The sequence below is a fragment of the Ciconia boyciana genome, chromosome 3, assembly GCF_034638445.1.
Source record: "Ciconia boyciana chromosome 3, ASM3463844v1, whole genome shotgun sequence".
Classification (NCBI taxonomy): domain Eukaryota; kingdom Metazoa; phylum Chordata; class Aves; order Ciconiiformes; family Ciconiidae; genus Ciconia; species Ciconia boyciana.
The window spans coordinates 68,095,023-68,113,790 of NC_132936.1; the positions used below are offsets into that span (position 1 = coordinate 68,095,023).

Consider the following 18,768-nt stretch of genomic DNA (forward strand, 5'->3'; position numbering starts at 1 on the left):
GAAGCCCACTCGCTGGGTTTATCTCCCAAAGCCAAAAGGGAAACCGGTGCAAATAACCAGGAACTCAAGAGGGACTTTCTCCAGGCCGCTGCCCAAAACAAGTCCCCCGGGAGCGGGGCCGCTCGAGCAGGGGTGGGTGACCAGCCCAGCGCATGGAAGCGCTGAGGGTCCACGTCTGAGCTGCTCACGCAGAGGGCAAGCGGAGCTGACCGTTTTGCATGCAGTATCTTGTAATGACAAAGGCTGTCAAAATTACAAGGATTCACTGGTTTTTGCTGCCTGTATTTGCTGCACCTACAAATGTTCAGTTTCACTTCTCAGAGTTATTCAAATTATCCAGCCCTCATGGGTCTGCAAACCGGAGCTGCAAGTCTCAACGCGGAAGGGGATTTATTAAAAGACTACTGGTGCATCTGACCGTGACGAAATGCTAAAATAAAAAAGTAACGAAACACACCGAACATTTCTGAACCCCAGATTACGTTTGGCCTGGATCCAGAGGACACGTTTGATTTCCATTGACTCCCCTATCACAGATTGTTATCTCCCCAAACTGTGATCTAAGGCCACCACACAACAAGAGCGGGAGGACAGTGGAGCAAAAGTATCTGTGAGAGTCACTTATTCCATTAGTCAGAAATTGAAAATTAAAAGTCACTTCAAATGCTAACAGAATGCAAAACCTCATCACTTCCTTCCAGAGGAGGGCAAAAGAACTTATTTGCAAGTATTGATCAGAACATGTGCCGTGGCAGAAAACTTCTGGACTCCATTCACGGCTCTTAAATAGCTCTGTGTCTGGAGACAGGCAAATGGTTTGAATTTTCTATGCTTTTTCAAAATAGTAATAAAAACACATACCCACCTCACAGAATAGAGGCTTCATCAATGTTTCTAACTCACTCTCAGCTTCTTAAGTAGACAGTCCTGCAAAAGTGCAGAGTACCATTATTTAGATCTGATCTCCTTTAAAAAATTTTAATCCTGTCTATTTCTTGGGGGTTTTTTGCCAGGTAGGAACAATTGCAGATGCAAAATCAGCGTCTCTGCCTGGAGGCTGGTCTCAGGCTCCTGCCTCATGCATATGTGTACATCATATTCCTACATCTTCCACAATACATACCACGAGTCTACGAACAGGTCAGTAGGACACAAGCCAAGCAATGCACATCTAAATCTGAATGCAGAACAAACAAAAAAAGTGGGTATTTTTAAGATCAAAACTCTTTCCTAAGAACCTCACTTCTTCCCAGTCACACAGTCTGGGTGCGACATGCAAGAAATGGCTTTCTGAGGCACTGCGGCGTCTTCTGAATCACTGCCATTACCCGACAAAACCCCAGGAAGTGGTTTGGATGAGAAGCTGGACCCGACTTGCGTAGGTATCAGCTGATGTCAGAGTACACACAGCACAAAGCCCTGACAATACGGACATTGTGAAACTAGGAATAACCTTCTCTTATCTCCTGCAGTTTGGGAAATCATTTCTAACCCGGTGACTACAGAGCTTAGGAACAAGTCAAACAGTTAATTATTCACTGTGCGCTTCATAATTAATCTCTGTTTCAGGCCAAATCTTTGTATGCCCATAATAACATGAAGATCTCCAGTGAGGGAAACAACAGCATGAGCTTTTGGACCTCCTTCTGCAAAGCAATTCGTTTTTCCATAAACAGTTACTATTAAGCAAGGACAAAGCAACAAACCAGACAGCCATCTGTGTAAACCAATTTAAAAGGATGGTGACCTCGTAAAATTCTTCAAACTAATGCTCTCCATTTAACTTCTGCCACCCCATCCTGCCCCAGCAGATTCTGGGTTCGAGCAGATCCTCAGGCGAGTGCAGTGCTTCCTCTTTAGGGGAAGCTGGTACTTTAAAGCCGCAGTGCTTTTCAACCTGTGAAAAGAGCATGTCAATGAAAATACCTCGGCATATATAGAAGCAGGACAACCTAACCGGCAGCCCATGCACCCCAGAGGGTGTTGCCACAAAGGTCTGTGCTACGTTTGCCAGCTGAGCTTCCTAGAGGTATGAGGTCAAGCGAGCACAAAGGTTCAGGCCACCGATGATAACACAATCCCTGCTGAAGTGTATTCTTTCTTATGACCCGGAGAGAAGCCAGCACGAGCACAGATGGCAACCACATTAGAAAGGAAGACAAACCTGATAGCCTTAGAGCAAAACTCACAAATCCACATACAGTGCAGCTGTCCTGTACGCACCCGAGGTGGCCACAGCATCCACAGAGCCTTCTGCCTCTTTAGACTTGAATCTAGTGAAGCTTCAGGCAAAACATGCAAAATGAAATACCAAGTAGAACACCTACAAACAGGTGCGAGTAATAAACACCCAAGGCCATGTCTTGCACCAGGTCACTTGCAGAACTGCCCTTTATTCCATTTACTGAAGTCAGTCAGAGCCACACAGGAGCTGAGAGCAGGAAGACGGTGGTGATACCAGACCATTGGTAGCACAACGGAAGGAAGTACACAAACTCGTTTACAAAGGCACATGGACTACAAACATTTCAGTATCAAAGAAGGTAACTGAAAGAAATGTATATTCTCTTCCCATTTCCAAGCATCAGGACAACTAACAGTATATTAACTTTATTTAAGTGGTGGAAGGAAGCATTCACTTCTCCATTATATAAAGATGATGTTTGTAATCCAGTGCAGACATGGTAAAAATTTCCTCCCACAATGCCAAGACTTGTTACAGTGACTCTTTTTCTCTTTAGCCTGCATTTTCAAACAGTCATTACTTTACTGTTCCCCTTCCACAACGCCTGATATTTGTGTGCCTGATAGTTGTGTTTGCTTTAAAATAATGGCTGTGAGGTGAAGGTAACTTGCCCTTCTGACCCAGCGCGTAATTGTACAAGTGTTTGTGCAGTAATAACCCGTCGTACACATAAAGTGACATTTCTCTAATTGGCATTTGTTGAACACAAAGGCACCCTCTGCAAACACAGTGACTTTTTTATTGGCAAACTCTTTCATTATCTCACTCTTCCTAACACAGAATCTCCTTTCTATCATTAGAGAAGACCAAACGGCTCCTCACCGCAGCCACAGTAATACTATATATTTCATATTATGTATGAGTGAATACTATTAAAGATTAGCCTTAAAAGACAGAGTAGTATTAACAGCTGCCCTGGGAATTTGTTACAGAAAAGGAAACAATTCTGACCTTTGAGTCCATGTTTAAGTGCCTTTTCAATACACTTCAGAACAAAAGTTCAAGCTGTGTCTCATTTCAGTTTGTCACATCTTCTTGCATGTAAAACTGAGGACAGAAATTCGAGAGAAGCCAGGCTGGCGCTGCTTTCCCTTGCCTTCAGTTCTGCTGTGTCAACTGATGCTGGCACATGCAGCGTATTTCTCTGCTTCCTTTGGTTTGGTCTTTCCTTGGTCACTGCTTTGAGTTCCTACCCAGCCATCTCCAACAGCTCTTCTGTTGGCTGCCACGTTATGTAAAAACTCAAAAATGGCTTAGGAAACATTTAAATCTGCGCTATCTTGGCAAGCGGTTAATCCTGGAAGCAAATGCTACTTACACAATGGAGTGCCCGCCTTTCCTAGCCTGCCATGCAGATGTCGTGCCTCATCTCGTGAGGCTGGAAGGAATGCACGCTTTGTAACATACCTCTGACTTTCCGTTTCTACTATATAAGCATCTTGTTATCAGTTTTTATAGGGAGGGAAAATGGGAAAGGAAATTCCTGGAAGAGATTACAATTGTCAAACAAGCTTTTGATATCTTTTAAACAGCTGAAGCATTATTTTTTTGGCGGCGCTGTCAAAAGTCTATGAGGGCTTCCTGGCTGCAGTGGAAGAAATAGTACATTTAGTTCAACTACAAGCTGTACTTTTTAAAAAATCCATATGAAAACAGACTCATTATTCATTTTTCTGTTAATACATGGTTTTGCCCTGCAGTTTCAATAATATTTTTTGTAAGACCTTGCAGTCTCAAGAAAGAAGTGCAACCTAGAGCTAATGCTTTAATAAACTCTTGTTTTTATTATAGTCAAACCAGAACAAACAAAATAAAGCTAAAATGACATTTTTATAGGAAGTCAAGAAAAAGATTCATGTGTCTGAATATTTTAGTTATAGTATGGTAGGCATGATTATTATTTCCTGTAAAGCCAAATTGTAGCTTTAAAGAACTGGAAGAAGGCTACTCTGGGAATAGAGCATGGATATGACTTGGGCCTCTAAAGAGTAGCTAAATATAAATACCATACAATTTTAATGCAAAACTCCCATCAAGTATTCTGGGAATTTTACAACGGAGCAACGGCAAGATATAGCCATGAAAAATCTGTTTGGAGTCTTCAAAATACCACCATGTTGGATTTCTGCAAATGCCTCCCTTTGTGGGAGGTAAAAAGTGCCAAAAACTCTCAGGAAGAAGCTTTGCAGTAAGACAGGCAAGAAAATGACCTTTTTTAAAAGTGATCATAGAATCCCAGAAATTAGATCAAAAAGGAAATGGCCAAAGTCTATTAGATCATCTCAAACCCAAATAAGAAAAATCTACGTAGTATATTTTACAGTGTTTTGTCCAGGTCACTTTTGAGTTACTCAAACTCATCAGCTCTTCTGGTTTCTATCAGGTGAACAGACCTTCACCATAATGATTTTTTTCCTGGTAGTTAACCTAATACTCCTTTTGCTCATTTTACTCCTTTATACCTCTTCGAGATTGCTATTCCCTTCTAGGTGATCTTGGCTTTGATGCTTTTACCACTGTGATATCTAATTTAATAGCAATCAAGGTAGAAAATGCTAAACTAAAAAGAGCAACTGATCTTCTGATTTGCAGCCTTGCTCCCTCTGTAACCAGTGGCAAGTTTCTGGTGGAATGAGACCTGAGCTCCTGGTCAAGAGTCAAGAGGGTGAAAAATCACCACCATTTGCATTTAAAGACAGGCTGTATTTCATCAGCACATGGCCCTCAGCTTTACGGAGCATGGGGATCTACTAGCAAAGCAACCTCAAGGGTTCCTGTTCTCTTTACTTAATGTGATGCTCCGTGATTTGGTTACACTAAGAAAATTTGGTTACTATTACTTCTCCCTGCACATTAGTGAGAGAGGGTTTAAAGAGTTTTGTGTCTCCTGGTTGTCATAACCCCATTTCTTTCTCATTCCCAAATTACAGACTTCCAGATTAGGATTTCTGGCTGGCCTTTGTATATAGAAATTGAATTCCCTGGAGGGGGGGAGGAGTTTCACACTGCAGATTGATATCCTACCCCCCAAGCAAGGGACAGCAGATGTCAGGACCTCACAGACTGGCTTTATTTCTCCTCTGTCCCTGAACAAAGACGGTCACAAGCAGCATGCAGAGCAATCCCCAAACGTACATTCACTTCACTGCCTAAAAGTATAGATAAGTGCACAAGAAGGAAAGCTGCAGAGAGTCCATCCTTGAGCACGTTGGAATAAGTTTGTGAAAACAAAATGACTACCTGATGAGGAATTTTCATTTTTTAACTTAGTTGCTATTATTTCTAACTAGCAGAGTAGCAACTGGCAATTGTGCTTGAGAAAAAGAAAGGCTGGATGAGTTTCTGGAAAACTCCTCAATGCTAAAGGCCTGTCTGCAAAGGGACAAAGTCATGACACGAAACTACAGACACTTGGCAAACTCCTCAGCAATCTTGAATTAGTGCCTTGTACTGCACTCATGTTATTAGCTATTGCACTATCATGTAAATCCTTCACAACAGTGATATTTTTGAAGTACCACTGTACTGTCAGGTGTCCTGACATTATCAAGGCTCCTGGGGACGTCAGTGTGGGGCAATTCTTTCTCGCCTCCCTTACATCAAGTTTCCAAGCCAATCTGAACTCCCTGAGAAGGACCAGGATCTGCCTTGGGAAGATTTTAACCTGGGTTGGAAGGGAGCTTCTTCCCTCGCTGTCTCTTGGGGTATGGGACCTCTTTACCCAGGATAACCCTGTCCCTTACCCGCTCCTATCTCAGGATTCACGTACGGCTTTGCATCTGAAAATAGGAGGCTGGTAGGGAGTGCTCGTGGCTGTGAGCAGATGGACAGGGACTCTGCGCCGAGTCACTGGCAGCACACCACTTGTTGAGCTGTTTGAGGTCCTGCAGGAAAAATGCTCACTTTGTGGCACTAAAGAGAAATGCTGCCAAGAGCAAAAATCCCTACAGGAATTACTGCAGTGTGTATATACAGGAAACAAAACAAGAGACAAAGAAAAGACTTTGCCACAGTTTACAGGAGTTGGTGCCGGGCTACTGACATAAAGGAGGTACCTTCCCCTCTGCCACAGTACACAGGCTTCACCTGCAATATCTTCCTTCTCCCTTCTTCCCCATGTGCAAAAAAATGGGTGGATTCCTTTCAAACTAACTCAATGCCAGGGTAACATTTACAAATCTATTAACTTACTGACAGCCTGGTCCTGGATCTCCAACACTCTTATGAAAGTTGCTGGTTGCTTGCAGGAAGGACTGAGCTGATGAGCAAAGGTTTCAGGACCAAGGCCATCAGGCACAGAGCGTGCAGGAAGAGCTGAAGTGTTATCTGACTCCATTCATTCACATTATTGTACACAATAACATCAAAAAGATGGAAGGCTCTTCATTTATCTTATCAATTTGATTAAAAAATGAAATACTACAAAAATGAAATATCAATACCTTTTTTCACTGTTCCAACTTTTCTTTATGCTGTATTTTCCTTGTACTATTTCACTGCATTGCTTTTCTTCCTCTTCGCTCTGTATTACTCCACTCACTACAAACATCAACAATGTTTATGAGTAACTCTGTATTTTTCCCTGCAGCAAAATAATGTCTAAATGAGGTGGTGGCTAACCCATATTTCCTCCACGACACCTGAAGAAACAAAACCCAAAACAAACCAATGAAACTATCCAAGCCCTTCCTCACACAAGCTGACCAAAATTGGAGTTTTCTAGTATCTAGGAACTGGTTCAATGATTTCAATGGGACTTTATGGAAACACAAAGATCGCCTTGAGAGATCAAGTATTTATGACTATAATAAGATGATTTTGAACTAACACAATCAAAAGATGCCCTGCACCCTGAAGTAGTGAAATCACTACTTTGCCTCATATTTCAGAATACTTTTACAACGTATAGCTGGTTCACAGCAGCAACATATCTCTCCTTGCGTTAATGATTTTGTTAATGACTGAGCAGCACTGCCTGCTCCATACAGTCGCTCTTCAAACAAAATAGTGTTGTCAGAAGGGAGGGCCATGGGCAAGGTGAGCTTTGTATTACCTTTGCTGTTCTTCCCATCCCAGGGCACCTCTTTATTCTCAAGAGTATTTAAACACTGAGAGTACTTTGTCAAAACGATACAGAACTATTAAATACCAATTCATTGTTATGATCCTCAACAAATATCCGACACTACGGCAGCTGTACAGAGCGTGCAGTCATAGATTTAACAGGTAGGAGAGAAACGAATTGTATTTCATCTTTAAAAAAATTTCAAAGTGAAGCCCCCGATATTCCTGTGTCAGATTCAGTCTCTGTTTTCGCCTCCCAAGTATGGTAATTACAGTCCTGAGCCCACTGGGAACTAGTTACACACTGAAACACCAACAGGCTTCACTGGAGGAGGGAGAGGTTTGCCGATGGAGTGATTACAAGATGCAGCAGCGGACGCTTTGACTTCCAGTGAATGTGCAGTATCCCTTGCTCACAACACCTAATTATTTTAACTGCCAAGATGAAATATCTGGTTAGCCGTTGTCCAGGGCGACTGACAAGATTTTAAAGGTGGTCACTGAATAGGTGAAGGCTTTTCTGGGAAAACAAGGCTTTAGACACTGCGGTCATCATTCCTCAATTCAAGCTGTGCAAGCAGAATTTGGTGCCTGCACTTAGTTGCTGAAGTCAACAGGGCGTAGGCATATGGACCCTGGCACAGGCATCCACCTGGCGTGACTTCACTGCAGCATCAGCACCTAGATTAGTTTGTCCCCAACACGACACCTCTGTCACAGCACACGGGGAGGTACCTCCAGACACTGCCACATGTCAGTTTGGGCTTCATCCCTCTGCCTTGCAGACAGCTCCAGTGCCAAGCATCAGGAAACTGCAGGCAACTTGCTAAAGCTTTTTCCTAGCAAACGATGACCCTTTCTGAAACGTTTTGAAGGCCTGCGGAGTCTTTCTGGAAAGCTGGTGATGCTGAGCTTTCGCAGAAACACTGTAAATGAAAGCTACCCTAAAATACTATCACTACCCTAAAATACAATCCCCCTAAAAATGGGGGAGAAGGAGGTCAATATTAGCCAAAAGATATTTATGTGTAGCCGGGCATAAGGATTCCTAGAAAGCTGTGGCAAATAATACATATAGCAACATCAACTAGTTAGCAAGCTTTACATTTTCTAAGCACAGTACCCCAGGAAAATTCACTGAATTTTAATGCAAATGACTCAAGATTCATCAAGTTTTTGCGCTTAACCTTTTACAGATTTTGAATTATATAACCAGTTTGTCATGAATCACAAAGTCTTATTGAAGTGACTGCAAAAAAACACCCAAACATATAGACACAAAGGAAGAGTATACTCGTAAATCACAGCTCAATGAAAACCTTTTCATTCCCTCCTCTCCCTTGATCTTCCAAGCCTCTTTTTAATTGCTGCTTCTCTTCCTCCTACTTCTGTTGAATGCAATTCTTAACCAGCACTCAACTAGCCAGAGAGGAAATGAGGAACCTTGCTTCAGCCCCAGTGCATGGGTTGTACCAGGCACCTGTCTGCAAGGAACGGAAAGGTATACATCACCTGTATCCCTCAGAGCGAGGGCATCCACACTACGGCAGCACATGCATTGCTATCGAAAGCAGCTTTATGTAAGCGCGGCGTCAACAAACGCAGAGGCGTGGGTTAACTGGCTCCTGCAAGAAGCCTGGTTTCATTCATTAACTACGACCTCTGGGCTAGTACATGCGGAGGAGGAGACACACAGGCGAGTTAAAACGAAGCTCCTGTTTTCCCTCTGAAAGTTTTCAAGGCGCAAAATCCTGCACAAAACTCAATCTGCTGTCACCTGAGCGAAAAACAATAGTAGGCACTCAAATAAGTAAGACCCGCGTGAGAGTTTGCAAGCCCAGCCCATGCGGAGGGCCACCTGCCAACAGGAAGAAGTGGTGAGGAGGAATTTGGATCCAGCTGCTATCCTCCCTCAGCCAAACAATGCTGCGTGATAAACAGCATTAAGGACTTTTTTTAATCATCAATCACACTGAGAGCATCCATGTCTCTCATTTTTACTCCCCGGTTGCCAGGAGGAGGGCTTGAGAGACTCCGGAGCTCGAGTTCATGGAGAGCTGATCTGTTTCCTATCACAGCTGTATCAAAGGGACTGAGCCCAGGAGAGACGGGAAGAACTGGGGGGAAAGAAGAAGAAATGACAAAAAAGTGCCTCGCCGTAGGGCTGACTCAAGCTGCTAAATTCATCACAGGTAACACTCACAAAAATCTCGTGGCTGTCTTGCAGCCCCATTTCGCATGTCAGCTTCTGACAGAAAGGCAGAGTGGAAGGAGGAAGAGGGGATAACTCAGTATCTGCAGTCCTTATTTTCGTAATATGAAGTCCTGAACACCAGGAAATTAACTACAACCACATGCTCGGCAGGTCACTGTGGCAGGTGCAACTTAACCTTAAAACCACATAGCCTACTGCACCTTCAGATTTAGCCCAGGCAGCACCTGGGTTAAGCACTCCGATAAATCTGCTCACTGCTCACGGGCAGTAACAAAAAGGGTTAAGAAAACAACCAGGCTGCAGCTGAAAATTCCACAGCACTTCCCTCCACAGAGCTGCAAACTGCGCGTCTCCCCGGGATAAAACGGACAGACAAACTGCCCTAAAGATCAGCCAGTTAAACCCATTGCAACGCCGCTGCCACCAGCAGACACGTCTGGCTGGAGAGCTTGGGAGAGTCAGAGCATCGCGGTTGCTCGGCGGTCCTCCGGCACGGCCGGTTCCCCGGCGTCCGGGGAAGCGTACCTTTCGGCTACGCGTCAGAGCCGGATTCACCGCCTTGCAGCCGAGGAACCCCCCTCTCCTTCCTCCCCGCCTCAGCCCCCGGTGAACACCCAGTATCTGGGTACTACCTGCATTTATCAGCAGAGCCATCCCGTGTCTTCAGTCATTCAAGGAATTTAACAGCCTGGAAATTCCTGTTGTCCATTATTTGAGGTCACAGATAAAAGCTAAACAGCAGCCATGACTCCCATCAATCATAAGTCACTCACTGATAGAGTGTATGGTAGGAGACCTACTGATGTAAGCTAGTCACCAGAGAAAATACCCACTGATGACGCATATCCAGGCACAAAAATAGTTACAGGGCCCCCAAAGGGATTATTCAACAGCCTACATTTAGATATTCTTACAAGAGACCCGCAGTCAATTTGCTGCTATTAGATGGCTGGGGAACGTTGAAGTTTAAGTTTCCTCAGCAGACATAACCACAAATAGCTGGTTTAAATAAGCTACTGCAATTACAAGCTGTTTTGTAAATTTTAACACTGCATTATAGGGATTAAGTCTAAACAGAACCACTGGCTATAAAATGCTGTATAGCCTTTGCTCTTACTATTTACCAATTCCTCCTGTATATTAGCCAGCAATGAAAAGAACAATTTAAAATTAATTCACAAATGCTCAAACTAAGTCCCTTGTGCTACCGAAGAGCAATGTTTTTTCTAAAAAAAAATTCAATATATATGTGAAATGGTATGGGACATTTTGGTGACGCTTCAACGCTACCTGGATGAACTTCTTTGTAAAATACTTTTGGCTTAATTTTTACCCCTCTTTGGCATTTGCCTCTCTACTACTCAAAAAAAGACCTGAGTCGTTAATCTGTCTTGCACAAATCAAAACCACATAAAGGTAAGTTATCGACGACGTGCAAAACCATGTACCATGCACCTGCTTTGAGCAGGGGCTAGAGAGGTGACCCCCAGAGATCCTTTCTAGCCTAAATTACTCTATGATTCTGTGCAACTGGATTTTTTTTTGCATTAATATCAAGTTAAAAACTTAATCCTCTAAATTAACCAAGCAACTGGTAATCCCACAATACCCCTGCCCCTTCAACAGTTTCAGGATCCTTCTCATGCCCTCACAGCAACCAAACTTACTAGGATATAATTGAGCCTACTAACGCTGCTGATGGCGAAACACTGACTGTGCATTTCTGGCAATATTAAAATATTTATTTTTTTAATTAACTGATTTTAACATCCAAGCCCCCTTTTCAGAAGCAATTTTGGTGCTTAGGAGTCTAAAAGTTAATGACTTTCTATTGCATATTTAAAATCTAAATATAGGAAAGTATTTTATGCCTCTGATGCCGACTTCATTGACATACTTTTGGAAAGCATTACCTAGCCAAACAAACACTCAAGGATTTATAGTGTTTAGCCTGTAAAGCAGGAGAAAGAAATGTCCCAGGCTACAAACTTCGACCTCACTTTCTTCATCTGTGATAACATTATTAAAAATAACACTGAAAATTATTTTTAGCACAACTGTTTCGCAAAGCCCTCACGTTTCTCTCGTGCATCTATATGCTAGCAGTCCACAATGGCCTAATTTAACAGCCCGAAGAAGAAATATTCATTGGTGCCCTCTAGCTGATTATCCTCACCAATTTGCTGCAGACACCTAGCACCCATCTCTCTTTTCGCCTCCTGTCATTCCCGGGTCTTTCGCTTGTGCCCACTCAATGCAATGCCCTGGAATAAAACAACTCGCTTCCTACAGAAGATGTGGGAGTCAAAACATTCAGATGCCCTGTGCTCTCAATTGTAGGGGCTCTTACAATAACGCAAGAGTCGTGAAAATAGGAGAGGTGTAAATGTGTACAATACCACCTCACCAAGAACCTGTGAAGTACCTAAATATACCTTGTAGCAAGTTTGCAAATTCCGTGGGAAAATACAACCTGCAATCTTTCACATGAAACCCACGAAGCCCCTCACCCGTTCAGAAGTGAGTATTATAATCCCCCCTTCACCAGGAGCCTTTAAACAGTTTATAAGCCATATATTACGTTTTGCCAAACACTCTGAAATTCATGTAACGTTAGTCAGTGGTGGGTCAGACAGTTTCACAACTCACAGCCCAGGACCTCCCTTTCACCGTCGCACAAGCCTGAGGGAGTGGAGAGAGCTTGCCTCTTCTTTCGCTCTGACGTCGCCGAAGGGACGCGCTCCCCATTCCACCCGCCGTGCTCCCCTTCCCTCCCCCCCAGCCCCTCTCCACAGAGGCCGTATCAGCTACGACGGAGGTACACGGCCCCATCACCACACCATTGCACGGCTGTGGCGGGGACGTGCCTGGAGCACTGCTGCATCCTCAAAGCTGTAAAAGTCACGAGGCAGGGATGCTAACGCATACCCTGGACCCCATCTCTAGTGTGACAGGTGAGGCAAATGAAACGGTGTCCAATCCCAAACAGGAGGGAAATCCCTGCCGAGGAAGAGCTGCCCCAGGAGGTGCCGTGCCTGTGGTGTCCCCGGCCCCAGCGCCCAGGGAGGAGCAGCACGAGGTGCCCGCCGAGCACAGGCTGCCACGACAGCTCTTTGGCAACCACACCAGCAGCCACCGGCCACGCAACGGACGCAAGAGGTGGGGAGGCTGTGCGGAAAGCAGGGTTGAAGCTCTGTTCTCTTCCTCCTTGCCCAGCTGCACGAGGCAGAGGCTGGCTGGAGCTGGCTGTCTCTGTGCATGTAGCTAAAGCCACAGAGATGTCCATAGCACCACATCAACCATTAATCTAAGTAAACATAGAAGGGAGACCAGGATCTGAAGCTCAGCATAAATACTGTGAGACTGACTGACTTTCAGGGCTGCGTTCATAATTCTCAAAAGGTCTGTTTATACCTTGATTGGGAAAAAGAAAGCTGCGCCATACACGCTCTTATTTCTGTGTCTGAACAGCAGCTGTAAAGCAGTAACTGCTCAATGTTTGGGAAGCACCAGGCTGCTCCTGCAACATCCACCTGTGCTTGGAAAGTTAACTTCCCATGTGCCATTTGCCTGTTGAAACACAGAATGGGTTAACCACAGCGGCCAGGCATTTTGGAAGGGTCCTAGGGCTCCGTTTCTCTAGCACCTTACTACAGCATTACAGCTAACGTTACTTTCACACACACCCCCAGGAAAAGGACACCACAGACTTGGTCAATACTCATTAAGGGGATGCAATCCAAATCTCTACATCATTAAAAGACCAAGGGGTTGTTTGAACAAGGAATAGTCAAAACCCTTTGTTCATGTAAAACAGGCTTTTTACTCCATTTGGAAAGGAAAATTTTTGACATAGTTCACTTTTCTCCTTTCTTTTTTTTTTTTTTAACAACCAGCTGTCGGTTCTGTCAGTTCTCAGACAGGAGACCTAGCACAAGGCTGGTTTGTGCAACTACTTCTGGATGCCAACAGACTTCTCAAAAGCCTGTTTTCTTGAAATATAAAGGAACCCAGCAAACCCTTGTACAGAATAGGTACAGATATGGGAACGTGACAGACGGGCAGTGAAGGTGCTATCTATGGGGTAAAAGGAGATGTGGAAAAATGAGGATCTCGTAGGAGGAGCTTTTACTGTTCCCAGTAGTAAAAATGTATTGCTTTCAATATAGAGAAGAAATAATGAAAACAGGTGAAGGACAGAACAGGAATCATGATGGTAACCAAGGAAGTATAAAAGAGCGCAGAGATGCCTTGTTGTAACAAAGCTTCGTGATAGTTTTAAAAATGCTGTATTTGAAGTAGGAAGCTGATGAATTATCTCTTACTGACCCGTGAGTATCCGATTAGGAATATACATTAATGTGCTGTAGGAATATTGTTTATGAAAAGTAATGAGACTATTAGCTTTCCAAACAGACAGTAAGAGAACACCCCAGATTAGCAAATTATTTTTTTAAAGTTTCTACAACTTTTGAAACAAGGGGCAATATTGGAAAAGATGTTTGTCTCAGTGAGGATGGAATAGTATGGAGCATTTAGTCAGTCTCATACAACATTAGATAAACCAGGACACTGATGTCAGAAACATAAAAATAGTCATGCTACTCTCCTTCTGCCTGCACATCAATCTCTTAGGGCTTTTCTCCCAATGCTAGCATTGGCAAAACAGGTAATATTGATTATAACTGAAAAGCAATATTAAAATATTATAGAAGTAGAGGCTTCTGAGACTACATAATGATTTTTCTCTATTTGGAAGTAGGAATCTGATACTCCCCTTTGCATGCAAACACCGCTGAAGAAATCTAAGACGAGTAACAACGGATGGTGGTGGTGGGAGTTGCGCTTATTTTAGATATTTAACATGAAAATCAACATTTTTATTTTTGGAAGCAAGTATACTTAAAGTTAAATTTCAAATTATCACTACCTATTATGTAGTCTAAACTGGTTACATTTGGTAGCATAGTTAACAGCAAATTACAGGGTTAATGCCAAAGTTTTAAAGCAAATCAAACCATGAAACTAAGGAAAGCTGTTGCCTGAGCTCCTGGAACCAGGTTTTGTTGAAATGAGAAAGTAGCATTTGATAGCGATAGCCGCTTCTGCAGCTGCAGCAAAAGGATCTGAGGGTTCTTCATTTCACTGTACTCAGTCTGGGTCTGTTAAATCTCGTTTACAGTAGAGTAACTGTAAGTTGAGGAAAGTGTACTTTCCTATTCCTATATATTAATTAAAAATACTTTTGAGATCTATTCTTTACCAAAATTCTTTAGAAGCATTTTTAGAATACGGTGATGAAAAATAATAGTAGTCTCAGGTGTCTATTCACATCATATGTATGCTACTTGACTTGAAGGGACCAAATAAAGTTAACCATCAAAACATGATGGGTTTAGTCTATATATTATTCTACAGTGACTGTGTTGGTGGATAAGGGAAGAGAAACTGATGTCATCTATCTTGACTTCTGTGAGGCTTTGACACATTCTCACACAGCATCCCTGTGTCTCTACACTGGACAGATACGGATTTGATGGATGGACTATTCAATGGATGAGGAACTGGCTGGATGGTCACATCCAGAGCGTTGCAGTCAACGGCTCAATGTCCAAATGGAGATCAGTATCAAGTGGTGTCCCTCAGGGGTCCATATTGGGCCTGACACTGTTCAAGATCTTTATTAATGACATAGTAATTAATTGAGTGCACCCTCAGCAAGTTTGTGGATGATACCAAGCTGATTGGTGCGGTTGATACACTTGAGGGAAGGGATGCCATCCAGAGGGACTTTGACAGGCTTGAGAAGTGGACCAATGTGAACCTCATGAAATTCAACAAGACCAAGTGCAAGGTCCTGCACCTTGGTCAGGGCAACCCCCATTATCAATACAGGCTGGGGGATGAAGGGATTGAGAGCAGCCCTGGGGAGAAGGACTTGGGGATATTGGCAGATGAAAAATTGGATATGAGCTGGCAATGCGTGCTTGCAGCCCAGAATGCCAACCGTATCCTGGGCTGCATCAAAAGAAGTGTGGCCAGCAGGTCGAGGGAGGTGATTCTCCCCCCCCGCCACACTGCTCCTGTGAGACCCCACCTGGATACCACATCCAGTTCTGTGGTCCTCAGCACAAGACAAACATGGAACTCTTGGAGTGGATCCAGAGGAGAGCCACAAAAATGATCAGAGGAATGGAACACCTCTCCTATGGAGAAAAGCTGAGAGAGTTGGGGTTGTTCAGCCAGGAGAAGAGAAGGCTCCAGGGAGACCTTATCATGGCCTTTCCAAATATAAAGGGGGCTTATAAGAATGATAGAGAGAGACTTTTTACCAAGATCTGTAGTGACAGGAAAAGGGGCAACAGTTCTGAACTGAAAGAGGGTAGGTTTAGATTGGACATAAGGAAGAAATTTTTTACAGTGAAGGTGGTGAGACGCTGGAAGAGGTTGCCCAGAGAAGCTGTGGATGCCCCATCATTGGAAGTGTTCAGGGTCAGGTTGGACAGGGCTTTGAGCAACCTGATCTAGTGAAAGATGTCCCTGCCCATAGCAGGGGGGTTGAACTAGATGATCTTTAAAGGTCCTTTCCAACTCAAACCATTCTGTGATTCTATTATTCCAGTACACAGTAACTAGGAGTACCTAGGAGATACTGTAAAGCCTTTTATTTCTTTGCAAAAACTAAAAAAAACGACTGCAAACAAACTATTCTGAAATAACATTCATTTCAGTTTGAAGTTTGATTGCAAATCTGCACAATCTCTGATTGTTCACAGGTGCTGCCAATAAAAACCCGATTCTGAATGTATACCTATTTCTAATTCCATCTGGAAAGGGAAACACAGAGAGTGACTTGGGGTCATCAAAAGTGGGGAGCAGAAAAGGGCAGCATAGGAAACACGGCTGTCCTTCACCATCATCTTCTCAGTAACCATTCCTGATTACAGTGATAATGTAACATAGTACTCAAGTGTGAACAACCTTGCACGTACAAGATCTGATCTGCACGTTGAGGACGGAGTTTCATGCTCCGGCGAGGTGAGTCCAATGGCGAGCTGCCACCCAAGAGCGAGAGATGCTGCTTTGCTTCTTCCCCACCACGCCAGCTGTGTGCTCCTGCCGGCTCTAGTTTGCCTGTGCCCATGGGGAGCCAATCCAAGGTGCTAGCCCATCAGAAACCCTTGGCCGCCCAAAGGCTCGCTGTCCGTCCAGCTGCCCAAACCAGCCCAGCGTGGGCTCAGGCAGGTGGCTGCAGAGGACAGGTAGCAGGAGCAGCCCCTCTAGGACTTGAAACCACAGCCAGGACAGTGGGAAACTCTTCCTCAAACCCCAACTGCACGCTCGCTCCAAGTTTTGACAGTGCTGGAGAGCCCGGGCTGCAGAGAGAAAAGCCAGCCTCTCAAAGTCAAGGAGTGTTTCAGATGTTGCTGCCAACAGCGTCAGCGAGGGCCATCAGGCAGCCAGCAGGACCGGGGAGGAAGCGCGGGGGGAGGAGAGGGGAAGGTCCAAACCACCCCATGCAAAGGAGAGAGCCCCACCTCGGCTGCTGGCAGCCTGCCTGCTGGCCCCCACTGCCAGCACCCACCGAAAGGGGAACTTGCCCCCGGAAAGTGAATTTCGCTCTGTGTTGATTTGCTTATTAGGCCTGTCCAAAACCAAATATGTCCGATGTTTCAAAACTGTCCACTTCTGATATTTTTCAAAATGTTTGTCCATTTTTTCCCTTCATGCCAAACTACGCAGCTCAAATCCATGAGCAGTTCCTCTAAAAGAGGTCGCTTCTTTTCGTCTTGCAAGATTTTTTCTTATTACTCAACAATCAGGGAAAGAAAGCAAGGATCAAACTCAGAACGTATTCTTAAAAAATCAAATTTATTGATAAAAGCACAATTACCAAATCACATTGCTTCACCTTTTCTTTTATTAAAAAAAAAAAAACAACACAGATAACTATATGAGATCTTGTAGAGGCTCTCCAGGGATTTCTCCTCAAACGACAGTTTCTCTCATTAGTTATATTCAAATTCCTCTCTTCCGGGACTCCCTCAAGCCACCAGCTATAACTGTTATCTCTGGAATATGTTAAACTAAGAAGAAAGCATTACCTTGCCTATTTGGCGTAAGAAGAGGGGGATTTCTCTCTTTGCTCTTATGGGAATGCCTACTGAAATTAAAGGTTTTGGGTTGCTCATGCTTACTCACTCATAAATTTGCCTGTTCTCTTACTGATGTCTCCTTTTCTTATGAAAAGTTCAAAAGTTCAGTTAGCAACAATCTGATGTCTTAGCTTGCTGCACAAGCCTCTGGGTTAGTTAATCAAGAAATTAGAGGACTACAACACATGGCAGTACATACACCACATTCAGTATCATGAACTGTTGTTAATAAGCTTAAACAAAAATGCCAACATACACTTATTTACGATTTTAATTATTTATAGTATACATAAGCAGCCTATCTGTAAGAAGTTAGACTTAATCTCTAACAGACTTCCTGCTGCTGTGCTGTCAGTCTCTCAGCGCAACTGTGGCCGTTCTTAATTAAATAAATAATTTACCCTGGAAGATTTCATTGAGTGCCAGCCACAAGCACCGGGGCTGGGTGAAAATAAATCACTGCCGGCAGCGTGCCAGCACTCCTTCCTAGAATCTACAGAAAATGGTGATTTCCCTACAGTGAACGTTTTGCATAACCATTCTGCACAGTTTAATTGATCTCTGCCATAGCATGGTAGTAAAACCCCCTCCATTTCTATGTATTTTAAGAGTACTTCATGTTCCGTTGATTTCATTCTCTCTATATTTGGCTGACTTTTTGCATCGGTTGTACAGCTTCTTGTACAGAATCATCTGCCTCTTTTTTTTTTTTTTTAATTTAGTGTTAAAGTCCTCCTCATTATCACTTCTTGTTATGTCGCTGACTCAAACCCATCCTTCAAAGACGGCATGGTACTGCTTTGAGTCTACAATCATCCCCCGCTTCGATTTCCACCATACTCCTATCAGCTTTACCAACCAAACTCAAGTTACTTCCTCCTCTACCAATCTACTCTTATCAGTACACACAAAACCAGCTTTTAATGTTTAACATTTACTGCACTATATTGTTATTTAGGCATTCTCATAACTGCAGAAAAATGAGGAAAATTCCCACTTTGTGTTGTGATATCGATCTATTTTAAAATCCATTGCAAAATCCCACAATAAATATTATGATGTGACTTCAATACCTGACAGCAGTGTAA

General features: G+C 43.5%; 1 protein-coding gene across 10 annotated transcripts in view; it reads right to left on the reverse strand.

Annotated features, from left to right (window-relative positions):
- HIVEP2 (HIVEP zinc finger 2) overlaps positions 1–18,768 on the reverse strand; it is a 144,629-nt gene that overhangs the window by 77,863 nt on the left and 47,998 nt on the right. For 3 of the 10 annotated variants that reach the window (XM_072855992.1, XM_072855991.1, XM_072855995.1), the window contains one exon: positions 866–927. The exons of 4 other annotated variants lie outside the window; for them this stretch is intronic. The gene's annotated coding sequence lies outside the window, so the exon portion shown is untranslated. Of the gene's footprint in view, positions 1–865; positions 928–10,049; positions 10,079–10,156; positions 10,313–18,768 lie in introns of those variants that run through there. 3 more of the 10 variants (XM_072855996.1, XM_072855997.1, XM_072855998.1) reach the window with 3 other exon arrangements.